Genomic DNA, 22,747 nt, shown 5'->3' with positions numbered 1-22,747 from the left:
AAATAGATCAACCAGCCAATGAACGATCCAGTACACAAACAGATGATTTCAAAGTGTGAGAGATACCATGAAGAAAATGAAACAGGTGGCGCTAGTGGTAAAGAATCCGCCTGCCAATACAGGAGACGTAAGAGGTGCAGGTTTGATCCCTGGGTCAGAAAAATTCCCTGGAGGAAGGCATGGCAACCCACTCCAGTATTCTTGCCTGGAAAACCCCATGGACAGAGGAGCCTGGCGGGCTACAGTCCATGGGGTCACAAAGAGTCAGACATGACCAAAGTGATTTAGCACAGCACACAGTGTGACAGGAATTGAAGGGTGACGCTGCTACTCAAAGTGTTGTGGTCCATGAAGCAGAGATTTGCATCTCCTGGGAGCTTGTTAGAAATGTAGAATCACAGCTTCAATAGCATCCCCCCAGCACTGAGTCCAAGTCTGCATTGTAGCAGGCTCCCCAGGAGATCGGCTTGCACAGGACAGATTGAGACCCTGAATACAGCTTCAGCTATGGGCGTCAGGAAGACCTCTCTCTAAGTGGTTGGGGCGGGGAGAGGCATTTTAGCTGAGAAGGACCTAGCTCTGTAAAGATCAGGACAAAGAGCGGTCCAGATGGTGGTGATGGCACAGGAGAGGTCCTGTGATTGGAATGAAACAGGATAAGCCAATGGGGCCTGCGTGGGGTGAGTGAAGGCAGAAGGCAGGAGAGGATGCAGGGGCTGGAGCGCTCTGGGCGGGGAGAGGGGTTGGGGGCAGGCGGTGTATTTTCTTCTAAGTGAGATGTGAGCTGGAGGAGGGTTTTACAAAGAAGAGTTACTCACCTGACAACAGGAAGAGTTTGCTTTCTCAACTTCACTCTTCACCGCTCTGCAGTAAGGTCCAGGGACCTTCCCTTGGCAGTGCTGCCCATGACCTTCACAGTCTTTGCTGAGGCCTGAATACACGAGGGCAAGTTGCTAAGACAGAGCTGGTGAGCATCCTTGTAGCTCAGGGCTGCACAGGTCTGCCTGGATTCACCGGGGCTCACCACATCTGTGCTCAGAGGGACCATGTCCACATCATGTCTATCTCAGGGGCCAGGGCTGCCTCGCACTCTCTGAGATCAATGCCCCTTTTCATCAAAGGAATTTGTTGCCAGTAAAATTCAATTACTGGAGGTTATGATTCTACTTAATATTTTTAATACTATTGTAATAACTTCAGAGACTATATTATCGCTAATAAGTTCCAGGCCTTGTGTGTGTGTGTGTGTGTGTGTGTGTGTGTGTGTGTGTGTTTTATTGAGTTTTTATGAGACCAGGATCCCTAACATAAACCTTTAAAAAGTGAATTAATTCACTGATTATAGATAACCACCTTTTATTGTGGGTCACTCCCGACTTATCTGAACTCTACTTCCATGTGTCCATATGTACACAGGGCATCACTGTTTGAAAAAGTTTCTGTCATTTATAGCGGAACTTATTTAAGACTGAACTCTCCTTGATACCTGCCTGGGAGGGCATTGACAGGCCTGCCATAGGACCAGTTCAGAAAACTGAAGGTTGTCCTCTGATGAATGCTGACGGGGAGATGCCCAGCCTTTTACTGTGTTTGGGACTCCATCATGTATGACGTTTGATAGGAGGCAGGGCCTTGCTTCCATTTACAGCAGTGCTTCTCCAGTTCAGTTCAGTTCAGTTCAGTCGCTCAGTCGTGTCCGACTCTTTGCGACCCCATGAATCACAGCACGCCAGGCCTCCCTATCCATCACCATCTCCCGGAGTTCACTCAGATTCACGTCCATCGAGTCTGTGATGCCATCCAGCCATCTCATCCTCAGTCGTCCCCTTCTCCTCCTGCCCCCAATCCCTCCCAGCATCAGAGTCTTTTCCAATGAGTCAACTCTTCGCATAAGGTGGCCAAAGTACTGGAGCTTCAGCTTTAGCATCATTCCTTCCAAAGAAATCCCAGGGTTGATCTCCTTCAGAATGGACTGGTTGGATCTCCTTGCAGTCCAAGGGACTCTCAAGAGTCTTCTCCAACACCACAGTTCAAAAGCATCAATTCTTCAGCACTCAGCTTTCTTTATAGTCCAACTCTCACATCCATACATGACTACTGGAAAAACCAAAGCTTTGACTAGACAGGCCTTTGTTGGCAAAGTAATGTCTCTGCTTTTAAATATGCTATCTAGGTTGGTCATAACTTTTCTTCCAAGGAGCAAGCATCTTTTAATTTCATGGCTGCAGTCACCATCTGCAGTGATTTTGAAGCCCAAAAAAATAAAGTCTGACACTGTTTCCACTGTTTCCCCACCTATTTCCCATGAAGTGATGGGAGTGGATGCCATGATCTTCGTTTTCTGAATGTTGAGCTTTAAGCCAACTTTTTCACTCTCCTCTTTCACATCAAGAGGCTTTTTAGCTCCTCTTCACTTTCTGCCATAAGGGTGGTGTCATCTGCATGTCTGAAGTTATTGATATTTCTCCCGGCAATCTTGATTCCAGCTTGTGCTTCTTCCAGCCCAGCGTTTCTCATGATGTACTCTGCATATAAGTTAAATAAGCAGGGTGACAATATACAGCCTTGACGTACTCCTTTTCCTATTTGGAAGCAGTCTGTTGTTCCATGTCCAGTTCTAACTGTTGCTTCCTGACCTGCATATAGGTTTCTCAAGAGGCAGGTCAGGTGGTCTGGTATTCCCATCTCTTGAAGAATTTTCCACAGTTTATTGTGATCCACACAGTCAAAGGCTTTGGCATAGTCAATCAAGCAGAAATAGATGTTTTTCTGGAATTCTCTTGCTTTTTTGATGATCCAGCAGATGTTGACAATTTGATCTCTGGTTCCTATGCCTTTTCTAAAACCAGCTTGAACATCAGGGAGTTCACGGTTCACGTATTGCTGAAGCCTGGCTTGGAGAATTTTGAGCACTACTTTACTAGCATGTGAGATGAATGCAATTGTGCGGTAGTTTGAGCATTCTTTGGCATTGCCTTTCTTTGGGATTGGAATGAAAACTGACCTTTTCCAGTCCTGTGGCCATTGCTGAGTTTTCCGAATTTGATGGCATATTGAGTGCAGCACTTTCACAGTAACATCTTTCAGGATTTGAAATAGCTCAACTGGAATGCCATCACCTCCACTAGCTTTGTGCATAGTGATGATTTCTGAGGTCCACTTGACTTCACATTCCAGGATGTCTGGCTCTAGATGAGTGATCACATCATCATGATTACCTGGGTCGTGAAGATCTTTTTTGTACAGTTCTTCTGTGTATTCTTGCCACCTCTTCTTAATATCTTCTGCTTCTGTTAGGTCCAGACAATTTCTGTCCTTTATTGAGCCCATCTTTGCATGAAATGTTCCCTTGGTATCTCTAATTTTCTTAAAGAGATCTCTAGTCTTTCCCATTCTATTGTTTTCCTCTATTTCTTTGCATTGATCACTGAAGAAGGCTTTCTTATCTCTTCTTGCTATTCTTTGGAACTCTGCGTTCAGATGCTTATATCTTTCCTTTTCTCCTTTGCTTTTCACCTCTCTTCTTTTCACAGCTCTTTGTAAGGCCTCCCCAGACAGCCATTTTGCTTTTTTGCATTTCTTTTCCATGAGGATGGTCTTGATCCCTGTCTCCTGTACAATGTCACAAACCTCATTCCACAGTTCATCAGGCACTCTATCTATCAGATCTGGGCCCTTAAATCTATTTCTCACTTCCACTATATAATCATAAGGGATTTGATTTAGGTCATACCTGAATGGTCTAGCGGTTTTCCCTACTTTCTTCAATTTGAGTTTGAATTTGGTAATAAGGAGTTCATGATCTGAGCCACAGTCAGCTCCTGGTCTTGTTTTTGTTGACTGTATAGAGCTTCTCCATCTTTGGCTGCAAAGAATATAATCAGTCTGATTTCGGTGTTGACCATCTGGTGATGTCCATGTGTAGTCTTCTCTTGTGTTGTTGGAAGAGGGTGTTTGCTATGACCAGTGCATTTTCTTGGCAAAACTCTATTAGTCTTTGCCCTGCTTCATTCCACATTCCAAGACCAAATTTGGCTGTTACTCCAGGTGTTTCATGACTTCCTACTTTTGCATTCCAGTCCCCTATAATGAAAAGAACATCTTTTTTGGGTGTTCGTTCTAAAAGGTGTTGTAGGTCTTCATAAAACCGTTCAGCTTCAGTTTCTTCAGCGTTACTGGTTGGGACATAGACTTGGATAACTGTGATATTGAATGGTTTGCCTTGGAGACGAACAGAGATCATTCTGTCATTTTTGAGATTGCATCCAAGTACTGCATTTTGGACTCTTTTGTTGACCATGATGGCTACTCCATTTGTTCTGAGGGATTCCTGCCCGCAGTAGTAGATATAATGGTCATCTGAGTTAAATTCACCCATTCCAGTCCATTTTAGTTTGCCGATTCCTAGAATGTCGCTGTTCACCCTAGCCATCTCATTTGACCACTTCCAATTTGCCTTGATTCATGGACCTGACATTCCAGGTTCCTATGGAGATGGGGTTTTACTGCCCTCATCCTATCCAGTTGGCAATGTCTGGAACCGTTTTTGGTTGTCACACTAGAGGTAGAGATTTGAGAGAGTCAGTTCCTAGGCAGATTGATAAGAAGTCTGGGGGTGCCCAAGGAGAGAGGTCTGGGGTTCTTGAGGAGCAGATAGGGGTCTGGAATTCTCAAGGAAGAGGAAAGGACAAACGTTTTTTTTCCCCCTCTACATTCCTTAGTTTTAGTCATATAAAACGTTTTTTTTCTTTAAGCCTCGAACTGATGATTACATAATAAACAACTCAGTTTAAACTCTGTACTAGGGATTATATAACAATGTATCCTGCTTGAGGACAGTTTCTCCTCCTGAAAACCTTCTGGTTAATCCTGATATTTTAGAATGTATATTATGGGAGTGGGTCTGGTAGGATCTTTCTATTTTTAAGTTCTAACCCTGTTATCCTAAAATGTAAATTGTGGGAGTGGGCCTGGTAAAATTTTTACAACCTTGAGACACTCTTTTGATTGTAATAACCAATTAAAAAAAAGTATAACTCCCGTGCTAATACCAGCAAGGGGGGCATTCTGCGGCCCCCTTCTGATGTCTATTTCTGCGGCCCCCTTCTGATGTCTATGTCAGAAGCGTTCTCTGTCCCTTTTCTTACTTTAATAAAACTCTGCTACACAAAAGCTCTTGAGTGATCAAGCCTGGTCCCTAGTCCTGAAGTTAAATCTTCTTCGGAGATCACGAATCCAACACCGTTCACTGTAAGCTATCAGACTGCCATTGGCATCTAGTGGATCAAAGCCAGGGATGCTGCTAAACATCCTTAAGTGTCCAGGACAGCTCTCGCAGCAACGAATTAGCCAGACCCGTGGCAATAGTGACAAGGTTAAGAAACTTTGTTCTTGGCAAACCAAAGGCCAGAAACTTGCTGTCCTTGATACCTGGCAGCTAGAGCGGGGGCTCCTATATCCTCAACTTGGGCAGTATACAATATAGATGTACAGGTACTTGTGCATGTATGTGTGTGTGTGTGTGTACACTCGGTACTATAACTGCATTGGGACAATTTAACTTAATTCCTCATCTTTCTACCCCAGTTATTCTTTTCTTAATTAAAAATGTTTTAAATTTAACTTTTTAATTAAAAATGAAGTACAGTAGATTTACAATGTTGCATTAGTTTCAGGTGTACAGTAAAGTGATTCAGATATATACATAGTTTTCCAGAATATTTTCCATTATATGTTATTATAAGGTATTGAGTATAGTTCCCAGTGCTATACAGTATATCCTTGGTTATCTATTTTTGCCCCAATTATTCTGAAGCTGAAATGGTGGGAAAAGCTAGCATTTAGTGGCAAACTTGTTATTGTGATTAAATTATTAGACCAGTTGTTGTCACATCACAAGTGGGCCATTGCTGGTGAGCAGATGTAACATAGTGGACTGGAAGTGATGGGAGTAGCACTGGGCATGATGGGTGAAATGCACAGTGCTCTGCAGAGGAGCTGTGCAGAGCAGCGTGTTACCACCCGTCTAGGCAGGAAACATCAGGACAGTCTTGCTTGGAGGAGTGGGAGATTTCATCCTTTCTTCCCTGTGGAAATAATTGGTAATGGATCTAGTTTACTAATAATTGTGTGTATGTGTGTGCTCAGTCGCTCAGTCATGTCCAGCTGTGACCCCATTGACTGTAGCCCTTTAGGCTCCTCTGTCTATGGGATTTTCCAAGCAAGTATACTGAAGTGGGTTGCCATTTCCTACTCCAAGTGATCTTCCTAATCTCAGAATCAAACCTGCATTTCATGTGTCTCCGGCATTGACAGGCAGATTCTTTACCACTAGATAATAATTACCACAAAGAAAAATGGAGCAATAATCAGTTCAGTTCAGTTGTTCAGTCATGTCCAACTCTTTGTGACCCCATGAACTGCAGCATGCCAGGGCTCCCTGTCCATCACCTACTCCCAGAGCTTACTCAAATTCACGTCCATTGAGTCAGTGATGCCATGCAACCATCTCATCCTCTGTATTCCCCTTCTCTCCTGCCTTCAACTTTCCCAGCATCAGGGTCTCTTCCAATCAGTCAGTTCTTCACATCAGGTGGCTAAATTACTGGAGCTTCATCTTCAGTATCAGTCCTTCCAAAGAATATTCAGGACCAATTTCCTTTAGGATGGACTAGTTAGATCTCCTTGCAGTCCAAGGGACTCTCAAGAGTCTTCTCCAACACCACAGTTCAAAAGCATCAATTCTTCAGCACTCAGCTTTCTTTATAGTCCAACTCTCACATCCATACATGACTACTGGAAAAACCAAAGCTTTGACTAGACAGGCCTTTGTTGGCAAAGTAATGTCTCTGCTTTTAAATATGCTGTCTAGGTTGGTCATAACTTTTCTTCCAAGGAGCAAGCATCTTTTAATTTCATGGCTGCAGTCACCATCTGCAGTGATTTTGAAGCCCCAAAAGTAAAAACTCTCTGACGGGTTCCATTGTTTCCTCATCTATTTGCCATGAAGTGATGGGACCAGATGCCATGATCTTAGTTTTCTGAATGTTGAGTTTTAAGCCAACTTTTTCACTCTCCTCTTTCACTTTCATCAAGAGGCTCTTTAGTTCTTCAATTTCTGCCATAAGGATGGTGTCATCTGCATATCTGAGGTTATTGATATTTCTCCTGGCAATCTTGATTCCAGCTTATGCTTCATCCAGTCCAGCATTTCTCATGATGTACTCTGCTGCTACTGCTAAGTCGCTTCAGTCGTGTCTGACTCTGTGTGACCCCATAGACGGCAGCCCACCAGGCTTCTCCATCCCTGGGATTCCCCAGGCAAGAACACTGGAGGGGGTTGCCATTTCCTTCTCCAATGCATGCAAGTGAAAAGTGAAAGTGAAGTTGCTCAATTGTGTCCCACTCTTAGCGACCCCATGGACTATAGCCTACCAGGCTCCTCCATCCATGGGCTTTTCCAGGTAAGAGTACTGGAGTGGGTTGCCATTGCCTTCTCTGATGATGTACTCTGCATATAAGTTAAATAAACAGGATGACAATATATAGCCTTGATGTACTCCTTTCCCCATTTGGAACCAGTCTTTGTTCCATGTCCAGTTCTAACTGTTGCTTCTTGACCTGCATATGGACTTTTCAAAAGGCAGGTCAGGTGGTCTGGTATTCCCATCTCTTTCAGAATTTTCCACAGTTTGTTGTGATCCACACAGTCTAAGGTTTTGGAACAGTCATTAAAGCATAAATAGATGTTTTTCTGGAACTCTCTTGCTTTTTCAATGATCCAGTGGATGTTGGCAATTTGATCTCTGGTTCCTGTGCCTTTTCTAAATCCAACTTGAACACCTGGAAGTTCACAGTTCATGAACTGTTGATGCCTGGGTTGGAGAATTTTGAGCATTAATTTGCTAGTGTGTGAGATGAGGGCAATTGTGTGGTAGTTTGAGCATTCTTTGGCATTGCCTTTCTTTGGGATTGGAATGAAAACTGACCTTTTCCAGTCCTGTGGCCACTGCTGAGTTTTCCAAATTTGCTGGCATGTTGAGTGCAGCACTTTCACAGCATCATCTTTCAGGATTTGAAATAGCTCAACTGGAATTCCATCACCTCCACTAGCTTTGTTCATAGTGATGCTTTCTAAGGCCCACTTGACTTCACATCCCAGGAGCAATAATAGGGTTGTTAATGGAATTTCCTGCAGGTGTTGATTTGCTGTCCAATTCTAACATATAAACTATAGCCAAGGACCATCTAACATAATTTTTCTTTTGAAGGGGAGCAACAATATGGTAGGCTATATCTGAAATTACCAATTTACTGTGTAAAGAGAAAGCAAAGTGTAAGAAGGTAAGATGAGAGGGAGTATCAGAAATGGCTGCTGATTTTGAGAAATATGTAGGTTTCAGGGCAAGATGAGTTCAGTGTTGGACACACTGCCATTGTGATGACAATAGTTATGAGCAGTGAAATCCAAGAAGCAATTCAGAGTGTAGAACTGAAACTCAGGAAAAAGTGCTGGTTGCAAATAAAGAACTGTAAGTCATCTTACAGTTATGCGTTGGGTGGTAAAATCACAAATGGCAATGGTGGTAGTCTTCAAGGCTTTTTTCTTTGCTACCATTCCGTATTTACTAAAGAGCCTTCAGACTAGCTGAGCTTCCCTACTCAGAAGGGCATGCTTGGCTCAACCGCCTAGACATATTCCTGCCTCTTCATCAGTTTTATTTGTTATTGTAAGCATTATGAATTAATAAATTGGAGAAAAGTGAAAATGGAAGGAAGTCAAGAAGTGAGTTATAAGTGGCTATAGGAAGTGGTTTGATTTCACTGGAAAGTGGGGATAAAGAATTAAAGCCAGAGAAGACAAGTTGACAAACAATTCTTCCACCACCACCACATCAGGCACAGTTTTCCAAGAAATATGCTTCAGGGGATATTAAAATTCATGTTTTATCTCTTGAATCCTAGATATAGATGTTTGTGATATTATTTTATTGCATGGTCTCCTTATACAATAAAAACCAAAGATATGCAGGCTCTAAGTGCAGAGTTATTGGTACACATATTTGAAAGATATAATCAGAATATAGCAAAGATTTGGATTTTTCTTCTCTTTCTCTTTCTCTCTCTCTGTCTGTCTATCTGTCTTTTCTCTCCAGCGATGGCAATGTAAGGCTTTATAGCCAAGGAAATATACTGTAAATTATAAGGGGCTTCCCATGTGGTTTTAGTGGTAAAGAATCCGCGTGCCAGTGCAGGAGACTCAAGAGACACGGTTTGAATCCCTGAGTCAGAAAGATCCCCTGGAGTAGGAAATGGCAATCTACTCTAGTATTCTTGCCTGGGAAATCCCATGGACAAAGGAGCCTGTTAGACAATAAATTGTCAATGTAAATGCTAAAATATAATACTCTTGCTACTCTTCTCTGGGGCCTCTCTACTAATTTGCTCAAGGTTCCTCTTCAGCTGTACTTTCCTTGATGTTACATCAGAAGTAGAGGCAGCCATGTTAGTAGGAAGCCTAATACGTGAGGTTATCTGAGGAGTTCTCTTTTGCCCCAAATCAGGGTTCTCCAAAGAAACAGAACTAATAAAAGGTATAACTAGCTAGATCCTTAGAAATGTGAGGACTGACAGATCCTAAATTTGCAGGGCAGGCCAGCAGGCTAGACACTCAGCAGAAGTTGACATTGCAGGCTTGAGTCTGAAATCAGCAAAGGAAATATTTCCTGAGCTGCTACCACATGCTGGATATGGGCCAGTCTTGGAGGCCGTGGGATGGGTGGGACACATTCCCTGCCACCTCACCAGTACTCTAGGTGCTGAGACAGACACATCCTTAGGTGATTTCATTCATTGTGGTTACTTTATAAACTTACTGTTGGGAGTATAAAGAAAATGTGTTTAGCCTGGTGGCTCAGACGGTAAAGGATCTACCTATAATGTGGGAGACCCGGATTTGATCCCTGGGTGAGGAAGATCCTCTGGAGAAGGAAATAACCCACTCCAGTACTCTTGCCTGGAAAATCCCATGGACGGACGAGCATGGTAGGCTACAGTCCATGGGGTCACAAAGAGTCGGACATGATTGAGCAACTTCATTTTATGGCCTTTACTCTAGGCCATAAACTCAGTTGTCTTTTTGAAAACCATTTTGGCTATTTTTAAGTAAGTGTACAATTTAGTGGCATTAAATACATTTATAATGTACAAGCATCACCATGAATTGACCTTTAAAGGCTAATTAGGGGTTATTGCAGTGTATCAGACCTGTTCGATGCAATATTACACCTATTCTCTTTTTCCTTCAGTTAAGATATCTTGGAGGTTTTCCATACTGATGTGTAAAGTGTTCCCTTTTGTTTTTATTTAATAGTTGTACACTCTTCCATTATCCCTGGAGAAAGGAAAGGCTACCCGCTCCAGTATTCTGGCCTGGAGAATTCCATGGAATTCGCAAAGAGTCGGACACGACTGAGCAACTTTCACTTCACTTCACACTCTTCCATTGTATAGATTAATATACTTTATGTAACCGGTCTCTTGCTAGTGAACAACAAATTAGATTGTTTCTAATACTTTCCCATTACTAACAATGCTGCATTGAGTAGTATTGTACTTATACATTGTTTCGCACATGTGAGCACATCTGTGGAATAAACACCTAGAATCAAAATGACTGGGTCAAGAGGAAGTTGCTTTTATCTTTGATAGGTATTTCCAAATTATCATCAATAGGTGGTTATACCAGTTGACCTGTCCCTCTTGGAATGCATGTGTTTCCCCACACCTTCATCAGTACAATGTGTTGCTCTTTTTGTTACTGATTTTGTAGAAACTATTTATATAGAAAGAAATTAGCTCTTTCTAAAGTATGAGTGTATTAGTCTGCTTGAGTTGCCATAACAGAATAATACAGACTGAAGGGCTTAAACAACAGAAATTTGTTTTGTTCTGGAGGTTAGAGCTTTAGATCAAGGTGCTATCAGGGTTGGTCTCTGGTTTGCTGGCTTGGAGACAGCTGCTATTTTGGCCTCTTCTCCATGCATGTGCAGAGAGGGAGTTCTCTGGTGTCTCTTCCTGTGAGGACACCAGTCTTTTCAGATTAGGGCTGTGCCCTTATACCTAATTAACTTTGATTACCTCCCGGAAGACTCGAACACCAAATATAGTTATGTTTGGGTTAGAGCTTTGACACATGAATTTGGAGGGGAAATACGTTTAGTTCATAACGATGAGCTAGAAATATTTTCTCAGTTGGTCATTTTTCTTTTGTTTTTGTTTCAGGTGAATTTTGCTTTGTGTAATTTTTATGTCCCTTAATTTCACAGCCTTTTCTTTTATGGTTTCTAGGTGTGGAGCATGGTTAGAAGTACTTTAAGTCCTAAATGAATTCTGTTTTTTTCAAGTTAAAACAATTTCACCTGTTTAAACCCTTAATATGTTTGAAATTTATTCTGGTGTAAGGAATGAAGTACAGCTCTAATCTCCCCTCTATCTTTTTCATTTAGTCAATTGTCTCAGGGCTAGTTTTTCAATAAACCATCCCCCTATATCCCCCTACACACTGTGATTTGAGACATCATCGATCCCTGGGTCGGGAAGAACTTGCAGGAGGAGAAAATGGCAACCTGCTCCAGTATTCTTGCCTGGGAATATCCCATGGACAGAGGAATTTGGCTGGCTATAGTCCATAGCTCAGTTGGTAAAGAATCTGCCTGCAGTGCAGGAGACCCGGGTTTGATCCCTGGGTTGGGAAGATCCCCTGGAGAAGGAAATGGCACCCCACACCAGTATTCTTGCCTGGAGAATCCCATGGATAGAGGAGCCTGGCAGCCTACAGCCCATGGAGTCACAAAGAGTTGGGCACGACTGAGCGACTTCACTTTGGCTTTTCACTTTCATGCATTGGAGAAGGAAATGGCAACCCACTCCCGTGTTCTTGCCTGGAGAATCCCAGGGACAGGGGAGCCTGGGGGGCTGCCGTCTATGGGGTCGCACAGAGTCAGACATGACTGAAGCGACTTAGCAGCAGCAGCAGCAGAGCGACTAACACTAGTCCACAGGGTTGCAAAGAGTTGGACATGACTGAGCGACAGAGCACGCATGCTTGCTCATTATTAAGACACTAAATTCCCACATGTATGTGGATCTATTTTTGGACTTTGTACTCTGAGCCATTATGTCCACAAACATACCAATACCGTATTAGTTAAGTATTGGGACCATCTGGCATCATTCTGCTCTCATTATTCTTTTTCAGGCAGGATTTTTCTTGGTACTTTTGCTTGTTTATATTTCTGAATGAAATTTGGAGTTGGCTGGTCAAGGTTGTTTGTTGTTGTTGAAAGTCTGGATGGTAATTTTACTGGGGTTATGTTAAATTTCTATATTTAGGAAAACTAGAACTCTTTAGAAAAATGTGTCATCCTATACATGAACATGCAGTACCTTTCCAAATGTTCAAGTCTTCTTTTGCGTCCCTCACTACAATTTTAAAGTGTTTCTTAAAACCATTTAAAAATGTTGAGTTTATTACTTGTTATTTAAATGTTGTTTTTGTAATGTCAGGAAGATCTCTTCCCTTTTTATATCTTCAGATTTATTGTTGGTATATTTATGAAAGCTTTTGACTACATTTGCCTTATGTTTTGCAATATTTTGAATTCACAGGTTGTTAGTCTTACTTTTTGTTTATTATCTTTGATTTTCCAGATTTTCCAGGGATTCTGTCATATAATTTTGATTTATAATAATTTTACCTCCTTATTTCTAACTATAATGCCTGTGATTTTTTTCCTGATTATGTGGGTTAGGACTTTGCAGCAAAATAAAAATACTAACTCAGGGAAGTGGCTATGGATATTCCTAATTTTTTTTTGGGTGGGGGACAGTGTGTCTAGTGTTATTTATCCATTAAGCATTGGGTTAACTTTTTAGATTGGCATATAGTTTCTTTTTAAATAATGTTCATGAACTATCCATGTAGCTGTGTTTTATTCTGAGTTTTAACAAAATCAACAAAAGCTTTGGCAAGTGAATTTCTGTACAAGATGATAGAAGGGTTGATTTTTTTCATCTGGGTCAACATGAACTCAGTCAGCCCAGGTAGAAAGAGGAGTCCAGAGGCAGAGGTGACCATAGGAGCATAGATCTCTGAGAAGCACCATGTAACTTAGGGAAGCCTGGTCTTCCCAGGACCTAGAGATTCAGGTGACTCAGATCTTGAGCCCTGCGGGCATAGGAAGGCCAGGCCTAGCTGATGAAGGCTTACACTTTGCTTAAAGGTGATACTATTAAATAAATATTGTACAAAATGTGAGTTGATAATAAAACATTCTATGGTCTTAAAGTTATATGTGTGTGTCTGTGTATCTATACAATTGCTTTTTTAAAAAAATATTTTTAATTGGAGGATAATTGCTTTACAATGTTGTGTTGTGTTGGTTTCTGCCATACGTCAACATGAATCAGCCATCGGGATATACATATCCTCTTCCTCTTGAGCCTTCCTCCCACCTCCCAAACCATCCCACCCCTCTAGGTTGTCACAGGGCACCAGTTTGAGTTCTCTGAGTCATGTACGATTACCTTGGATTTTCTAGTTTACATCAGTGGGTCTCACACTTTACTGGGTGTACATATCCTTCAGAGAGGCTGTTAAAATGCAGATGCTGATTCCATTAGTCTGGATGGGGTTGTGAGAATCTACATTTGTATTTCTCACAAGCACCCAAGTGATGCCAGTGCTCCTGGTCCAAGGAACACACTTTGACAGTCAGTAAGACTTTGGATTCCCCTATGTGTTGTCTTTGGAAAGAAGTACAGAGTTGAGAGCCAGCATTTAGAAAAACTTGGATAGCTATTTAAGAGAATAATTCTATATCTCATGAATCTGATAATAAAGAACTTTGGGGTACATTTTGTATGTTTGCATCTTATTTCATCCCATTAGTACTGTTTTGGCTTTTGTTTTTAATCAAATTGGCAATTGATTAGAAATTTAAAAAAAATTTAAAAAACTAGTCCTTCACTGCAGATAGTTCAAGAAGCATTACTTGAAAGAACCTCCTGGTGAGGGAAAATTGCCTAGGTCTCATCTCATGTGGAAGTAGGACATTTGCCTGAAGTTTTGAGCTGCTGCTGCTGCTGCTGCTGCTAAGTTGCTTCAATCGTGTCCGACTCTGTGCGGCCCCATACACGGCAGCCCACCAGGCTCCCCTGTCCCTGGAATTCTCCAGGCAAGAACACTGGAGTGGGTTGCCATTTCCTTCTCCAGTGCATGAAAGTGGAAAGTGAAAGGGAAGTCGCTCAGCCGTGTCCAACTCTTCCTGACCCCATGGACTGCACCCCACCAGGCTCCTCTTTCCAGGCAAGAGCACTAGAGTGGGGTGCTATTGCCTTCTCCAAAAGTTTTGAGTTACCCCAATTAATTCAGCTTTATAATATATCTAGTGAGTAGATGAGATGAATATGACTAGTCTATCATTAATTGATACAATCATTATATAATTAGCCCCTAGCTTTATCAAAATAAATTCAAAAGTAATTATCTATGAAAATAATGTAGCTGATATATTTTTTAAAATTCCTTTATAATTTCTTACACTGGCCTTATACTCAATTCCATTGCTTTTTGCAGGGTAGTAGCACTGAGCAGTGGGCCCTCTGAGGTGAGAAAGGATTGGGCGACACTCTGGTAGCTTGAGGATCACCTCCAAGGTCTCTCCCATCCAGATATATTTAACTGAGGTGAGTCTGCTATGGTGCTGGAAATTCTAACACCAAAAAGTGACTACTAGAAAAAAAAAATGGGCTACTACTCCTCGGGAAACAACACGAAATATATCTTTTATTGTATCATGCAGATGCCAGAAATGATTGTATGTTATACTAGTGGTTAAATGCTTAAGGGAAATTCCATTTCGGGGAACATCTTTGAATTTTGTGTTGTGCATTCATGTGCTTTGCTCTCTGCGAACGCTTCCACAGTGTAGGTAAGAATTGTGTGGTAGGGAAAGGGCTACATTGAAGAATGTTCTATCTGCTACTTTAAAGATTTCCTGAAAATTGTGTGTGTGTGTGTGTGTTGGGGGGGGGTTGCATTATTTTATTTTAACAGAGAACAGGTCAGTCTACCCCAAAGGACCACAAGAAAATGCTGAAAAGCATCACTTTAAAGTAGTAACTCTAAGACATTACATTTGTGTAAAGTCAAATCACTGAAAAAACTTCAAAAGTTTGCTTAGGACATTCATTAAGAAAAAGTGGGTATTTAATTGGTGGGTGGTGTTTATTAGAGAGATAACTTGTTATTGTTTAGTTGCTAAGTCACATCCAACTCTTTTGCCACCCTGTGGACTGTAGCCCACCAGGCTCCTCTGTCCATGGGATTCTCCAAGCAAGAATACTGGAGTGGGTTGCCATTTCCTTTTCCAGAGGATCTTCCTGAACCAGGGATGGAACCCACATCTCCTGCATTGGAAGGTGGATTCTTTACCACTGAGCCAGCAGGGGAGCCCAGAGAGACAGTAGGTCCTTGTAAAAGAATTCTTTACTCTCCTGTTCCTTTCTTTCTTTATTATTTTCTCTTCTCCCTCAATCTCTCTCTTCCTTCTGTCTTTCCTCCTTCCTTCTGTCTTTCTCCCCTCTGCTGTTCTTCTATGATGGCTCAGATGGTGAAGAATATGTAGTGCAGGAGTGAAAGTGAAAGTCACTCAGTCGTGTCTGACTCTTTGCTACCCCATGGACTGTATAGTCCATGGAATCCTCCAGGCCAGAATACTGGAGTGGGTGGCCATTCCCTTCTCCAGGGGATCTTCCCAATCCACGGATCAAACCCGAGTCTTCCACATTGCAGACGAATTCTTTACCAGCTGAGCCACAGGGAAGCCCAAGAATACTGGAGTGGGTAGCCGATCCCTTCACCAGCGGATCTTCCCGACCCAGGAATCAAACTGTGGTCTCCTGCATTGCAGGCAGATTCTTTACCAACTGAACTATCAGGGAAGCCCAGTGACCTGGGTTCAATCCCTGGGTTGGGAAGATCCCCTGGAAAAGGGAATGGCAACCCACTGCGGTATTCTGGCCTGGAGAATTCCATGGACAGAGGAGCCTGGTGGGCTATAGTCCATGGGGTTGCAAAGAGTTGGACATGGCTGAGCGTAACACACACACAGATGCAAGATATTATGCTAGACATGAAAAAGGAAGAAATGATAGACTTTGGCACTAACAATGAGGCCCTTAGATCACCAGGATTCAGGATACTTGAGCAAAAGAGATTTGATGAAATTAATCCTGCAAAGGTGAGGGGAGCAGGTTGGCAGAGGAGGAGAATGTTCTGGCCGGAAAGAAGTCAGGATCTGAGTAAAGGAAGCTAAAGGGCACACACTTCCACTCCGGATTTAGGAGTGGCAGGAATGCTTGATGTGTAGGGGGTCAGCATAAGGTCAGTATTATTTAAAGGACTATAAACCTAGCTTCTAATTTAAAAGCAGAGTGTGGTGGAGTCTAGCAGGTGGTGAACCCAAAGAATTTACTGTGATCGGAAAAAATATGCAGAAGTAATAACTCCACTGCTAGGGTAGGGAGGCAAGAACCTTCCCTTTTATGAGTTGAAAATAAGCCTCTTCAGTCTGGACTTGCTTTCTGAAATTCCACTTCCCCCTTTGCTCAAACATGAGGTGGAAAAAAAAAAACACAACACTTTATACCAGCCACCAAAAAGCATTGACTATATTTGACATGAGGCTGTGAGCTTATGATGCCATAAAAATATTCTTCAGCTGTTCCATACATATACTTGCTCTCTATCTCAAAATAGTTTGTGTTTTTAGAGTCCCACAGAGCCTACATTTTGTTCTTCAGAGAAAACATTCAGTGGCTATGGAGGGCAGAGTTCTCATGTCTAACCCATGCAGTCAAGGCTGACTAGGTCTCTAGGCTTCTTGATGCTACCTGCTCAAGGTCTTTTCAAAAGGTATTGATTTGGTGCTGGTTATTCCCACCTTCTCTGAGAATGAAGCCTTAGAATAGAGACCATATTGAAAAAAAAAAATCTTAAAAGCCTCATTTGCTTTGAAAACCATGACAGCAGGCAGTACATCTTATCCATCTTCTCACCTTGGTACGTCACAGAACATCTGGCACATACCTAAGGTATAGATGGTTGGATGGAGGTAATCAGGAAAGAAAAACAAAGCCCACAGCACATGACCAAGTGGATGCAAAGTTATTCTTGCAGTGAAGAAAAACTTTTCTCTTGTTTTTCATACAGTATCTTTCTAAATCTGTCTAAATGGATGAGTGGGGGGATGGACTGATGGGTGGGTGGGTAAATGGATAAGGGGATGGGGTCATGGGTGGGTGGATGGGGGGAGATGGATTAAATGTGGTCCATCAGTTCCTACTGACCATGGAGACTCTTCAGGATCACTAAACTTCTCTATGCAATGACCCAGGGCAACTCTATCACCTATCCCTGAGTTTCATCCGGTTGAGGTTTGAAATCACTAAAACTTTTTTTATTCCTTTGATTCTGCTACTTTGTGTCTTAATTCATCTGCTACAGGTCTTGACAACCTGATAGTGATAATTTCTAGTTATTTGTATGGGTTTGAGGTTGGCTTTTACAAAGTTTATATATATATATATATATATTTCCAAAACCTTCATAGTTTTTGGCTTTAAATGTTTTTTCACCTTCTCAATGTTACAAAACATTTTATGGCGGAAAAGTTTACAAAGGGATAGCATGAGTTTAGAAATCATAATCACAGTGATCTAATTGACTCAGAAAAGTGGAAACCCAAATCTGGATCCTCTCAATTAAAAAAAAACTCATTTGGGGTAATCACTTTAATATTGGACTCTACAGCTGTGACAGGTAAGAATTTTTTCCTAAGGGCGTCCTGATTGGTGAGATCTGTCAATTGCATGATTCTTGTCAATTGCATGAATCTATGACCCTGTGAAACAGCAGCTATAAACTCGACATTACTAACACATCTCCACACAAACATTTGAAAATCTGCAGTATGAGATTAAAAAAAAAATTTTTTTTTTAGATGACTTTGGAGGGAAAAGGCATAACCTAAATTCTTTTGAGTAACTAACACAAAGATTTAAGAAATTGCCACTGGGGGGCGATGGAAGTTCAGAAACTGCCTGCTAGTCCCTGGGGCAACCCAGCACTTCAGCTGGTTTATTTATTCAAAGCTGGAATTTGGACCAGCAAACCACCAAACTCAGGGAAATTCCTGGATGAGGAACACAGTCCTGGGAAAAACCTACCAAAGATAGAATTAGCACCTTGGAGGATCGCCTTTAACCTAAAGAGTTTTCCCTTCCTTGTGCATTTTAAAAACTGACTTTAGTTCCTATCAGTTTGAAACAGAGGAAGCCAAAGTAAACTGCAAAGAAATAAGACAACAAAGAAGGATACTTACTTATTTATCATGACCTGCAAACACATGTCAGTGCCCAATATCACTGGCATTAAGGTAACTGCCAGTCCCTTGGATCAGAATTTTGGCTGGTGTGGATGGGCCTCTGTCAGGAACTTTCCTGGGGGAGGAGGGAGGTTGTAGAGTTTATCTCCAGGAACGGAGTCATAGCTAACACTTCAGGTGACAGTTAAAGAATCGAGTGAAGCAGACTTTAGATGGGTTTAGAAACATATCTTCTGGAAAACAAAGGAGAAAAACATGGATCTTCACTGAAGGGGTAATTTTGCAGCCACTTGGTGGTGGACTGTGAGTTTTATTTCTCCTTCCTGGTTACCTCTGTGGTGCTTGGGACCACTGGTAGGATTGGCATCCAACCCTGGCCCCATATGTTAGCCTGACCACTCTGTCAAGCATTATCAATGTTGGGGGTCCAGCCACTCACCTACTTGGTCTTCTCTTCTTTCCCAAGATTGATACCATCAGTGTTACATGCTCATGGATTTTGTCTGGCTTCCACGCCAAGAAGGGCCAAAGGTCAGGGAGAAATGGAATTTAAGAAAGCAAGTCCAGAATGCACTTTTGTGCATAAGAGAAGGCATAAATACTGGGTTGGCTAAAAAGTTCATTCAGGCGTTGTTGTTATTGTTCAGTTGCTCAGTTGTGTCTGCCTCTTTGCGACCCCCATGGACTGCAGCATGCCAGGCTTTCCTGTCCTTTACCATCCTCACGGAGCTTGCTCAAACTCGTCTATCGAGTCAGTGATGCCATCCAACCATCTCATCCTCTGTTATCCCCTTCTCTTCCTGCTCTCAATCTTTCCCAGCATCAGGGTCTTTTCTAATAAGTTGGCTCCTTGCATCAGGTGGCCAAAGTATTGGAGCTTCAGCTTCAGCATCAGTCCTTCCAATGAATATTCAGGGTTAATTTCCTTTAGCATTGACTGGTTTGATCTCCTTGTTACAAAAGCCCAAACAAACTTTTGGCCAACCCAATATACCCAAGAAACTGGGTTGCATCCCATGTCCCATAGGTTCTCCATTTCTAAAGCCCCTGAAGCTGGCAGAGGGAAGGCCGGGGAGTTCTAAGGCTGCAGCTGGGATTAGGACTCATGGATCCCAGTGCTCAGTGCCCTGCACCCTCTGCAAGTTGCTGATGCATATTCCTGAGAATACTTAAAAGTCTGTCTGGAAGTGTGTTATATCAGTGAGGACATTTGGGGCTTTAAGTGAGAAGCCCAACTGGAATTAGTCAAACAGAAAAAAGAATTTATTGGTCCACATCCCTAGGAAGTTCAGGCCTGGGTAAGGCTTCAGGAAGGGCTGGATCTGGGGACTCTGCCTCCCTCTCTCAGCCTGGTGTCCTTTTGTGTGATAGCCTCTCTCAGAGCTTCTTTAACATCCTGGTTAATCAGCTCCTATCAGGTCACATACTTTTGGATCGATGACTATGTCGAGGGGTAGAACAGGGTAATAAGATTTGCGGGCAGCCTGGAGTGTTGCAGTTGATTACAACCACATGCAATGGGAGACAGGATGTCCCTCAGAGCAAGTGATACTGGACCGACTAAAGCAGCAGGAATCTACATGCAAATGATCTGTCTGTATGGACAGGAAGATCAATAAGTCAAATAATAACAAGATCCATTTGCCAACACTGTAATTAATCCCAATTGCAGTTTTGCCTCCTTAAATTCTACCATAGGCCTAATGAGAAGGCTCTGGATTCTTGAGTAGATAATTTGGGGAATGTCTCTACTAATTCAAAGAGGATCTAAGAACTGTTTTATATTGACAAATGTCTCTGTAAAAAAGAACCCGGGTTATAATCAATACAGTAAGGAAAACACCATGACTTCAATATCGGATGCTGAAAAGAAAAGGGAACATACTGTTTAATAATGAAAAGGACCCACAATTGCATCTGGGACTAACAGTCCTGAAATTTTCCCTGGAAACCCCTTAAGGTCTCCATAATTATTTGCAAGGCTCCCTTAATTCAAGTGATCTGCTTTCTATGGAAACCCTAATCATACAAAACATATGCAAAACTGAAACAAAATAAAATTTCAAGAAACTGAACGCCTACAGTAACTCACAGCCAACACTGATAGGGTGTGACTGGAAACAGCTGTGGCATTTGGGGCCTGAGCAGCAAGAGTTTGTAAGGATGAGAGGGTTGTCAGAAGCCACAGTGCTGAGGGCCGATACCAACACACAGTTCCAAGGTCTAAAAGAAAAGCCCTAGGCCCTGCGGTGGGGTGGCCTGGAAGTCTTTTCCAGTCTTGTGAACCTTCTCTTCCCTCGATCAAGTTCTTCTCTTGAGCTCCGTGCCTGCGGGCTGTGACTCTGGAAGTCACTTCTGCTCCCAGTGAAGTGGCAGGATTACCGATCTAAGGAGGCATCTTGCGGATGGCACCGACTATCACAGATTGGTCTAATCCAGGAGTTGGTGCACTTTTTCTTTAAAGGACAGGAAAGTTCATATTTGGGTCTTCAGGAGCCCCTAGTCTTCTCAGCCAGCCTAGCGGGAAAGCAGCCCTGGGCAAAATGCAGATGAATGGGCATGATGGAGCTCCAGTAAAAGCTTCTTGACTTAACAAAGATGACCTTTGAATTTGACCCGATGGCCAGAGCGAGCTGACCTCTAGTCCAATTGGTTGTTCTTCCCATCCTCTAAGAGTTAGCTCATCCCTGTCATCCAATGAATTCTTCTGCCCTTGTCAGAGAGCACCCTTTTATGGATAGAATTGAGTTTGGGGGGGGGGGTGCCATTCCCTACCCGCCGGGCTTCCTTGGTGGCTCAGATGGTAAAGAATCTGCCGGCAGTGCTGGAGACCCGTGTTTGATCCCTGGGTAAGGATGATCCCCTGGAGAAGGACGTGGCAACCCACTCCAGTATTCTTGCCTGGGAAATCCCGTGGACGGAGGAGTCTGATGGGCCACAGTCCATGGGGTCTCAAAGAGTCGGACATGACTGAGCAACTAACACACCGACACACCCGCCCCCTCCCTCCCCCACCCTGGCCAAATTCAGTGGTGACATCCTAGCCTCAGCTGTGACTGCCTTTGGAGAAGGTTTCTTTTCTTTTCTTTTTTTGAGAAGGTAATTAAAGTTAAGTGAGGTCAGCTGAGAGAGGTTCTAATTCGCTAGCCCTGGTGTTCTTGGAAGAAGAAACCCAGCCCCTTCCTTCTCCACTAGAGAGGACGCGGCAAAAGTGGCCATCTGCCGCTAGGAAGAGAGCTTGTACCAGAAACCCACCCTGACGGCCCCTTGCTTTGGGACTTGCAGACTCCAGAACTGTGAGGAAACCAATTTCTGTTGTTTAAGCCCCTTAGCCTGTGATATTTTATAAGGGCAGCCCCAGTAGCTTAATACAGGGACCCACAAACGAACTGTATGAATCGGCTTGTGCCCTGAAATTTCTTTCTTCCCTCCTTCCCTTCCTTCCTTCCTTCCTTTTTCTGGAAAAATTTTTACATCACTCAAATAGGGGTAAAAACATCTGCCCTGCTTATCTAACAGCGTTTTTTTTTTTTTTTTCTGAAGCTTAAATGAAATCGGAAACACAAGGTACAGTATAGTCCAAGCGAATAAGAAAGTATTCGTTTAAGCTCTGTCACCTGTATTTGCAAATATAACCGGACCCTGAGGGTGAGGCCTTCCCCGCCCCCACCAGGCGAGGTTACTTGGTCAGTAGAGTGGTGGTATTTGCATTTATTGGCTTGTGTGCTTTTATTTTTTGAGAGGTAGAGGAGCTGCAAGGAGTCTTGAAAGAGATAACATGGCTGAAAAGGGTTCTGCTTCTGTGAAGTGAAAGTATTAGTCGCTTAGCCATGTCCAACCCCATGGACTGTAGCCTGCCAGGCTCCTCTGTCCATGGGATTTCTCAGGCAACAATACTGGAATGTGTTGCCTTTTCCTTCTCCAGGGGATCTTTTCCCAGGGATCGAACCTGGGTCTCCTGCATTTCAGACAGATTCTTTACCATATGAGGCACCTCTGGCTAGTCCATAGTGGTTTTCCTCTACTCTTTGATGCTGACCCTCTAGCTGGCATGTGTGTGCACAGGCAGAGGGGTACAGGAGTTTGGGCTCAGAACTGGGAACATTTGAGTGAAGAAAGTAATTATAGCCTCTGAGCAATATCAGGGAGAAAAGCAGCAGGGTCATGTGACAGGAGTTACAGGCCGGGAACTGGCTGTAGATGATAGAAACCATCTTTATGGCTTCTGCGTATTCCCTCTCATCTTCTCTCAACCCATCTCTGAGGTTTCAAGCTCATAGTGTCTCATGAAAACGTTG

The 22,747-nt window shown here is 42.7% G+C and overlaps 1 long non-coding RNA gene across 1 annotated transcript in view; it reads left to right on the top strand.

The window, feature by feature from the left end:
- LOC132658765 (uncharacterized) overlaps window positions 1-22,747 on the top strand; it is a 52,956-nt gene that overhangs the window by 12,889 nt on the left and 17,320 nt on the right. Inside the window, exon 2 of the long non-coding RNA XR_009598770.1 lies at window positions 14,639-14,748. This is a non-coding gene — a long non-coding RNA (uncharacterized LOC132658765). The remainder of the gene's footprint in view (window positions 1-14,638; window positions 14,749-22,747) is intronic.

Source organism: Ovis aries, chromosome X (assembly GCF_016772045.2).
Source record: "Ovis aries strain OAR_USU_Benz2616 breed Rambouillet chromosome X, ARS-UI_Ramb_v3.0, whole genome shotgun sequence".
In the NCBI taxonomy this organism is placed as follows: Eukaryota; Metazoa; Chordata; class Mammalia; order Artiodactyla; family Bovidae; genus Ovis; species Ovis aries.
This window is presented reverse-complemented; position numbering and strand designations above follow the sequence as displayed.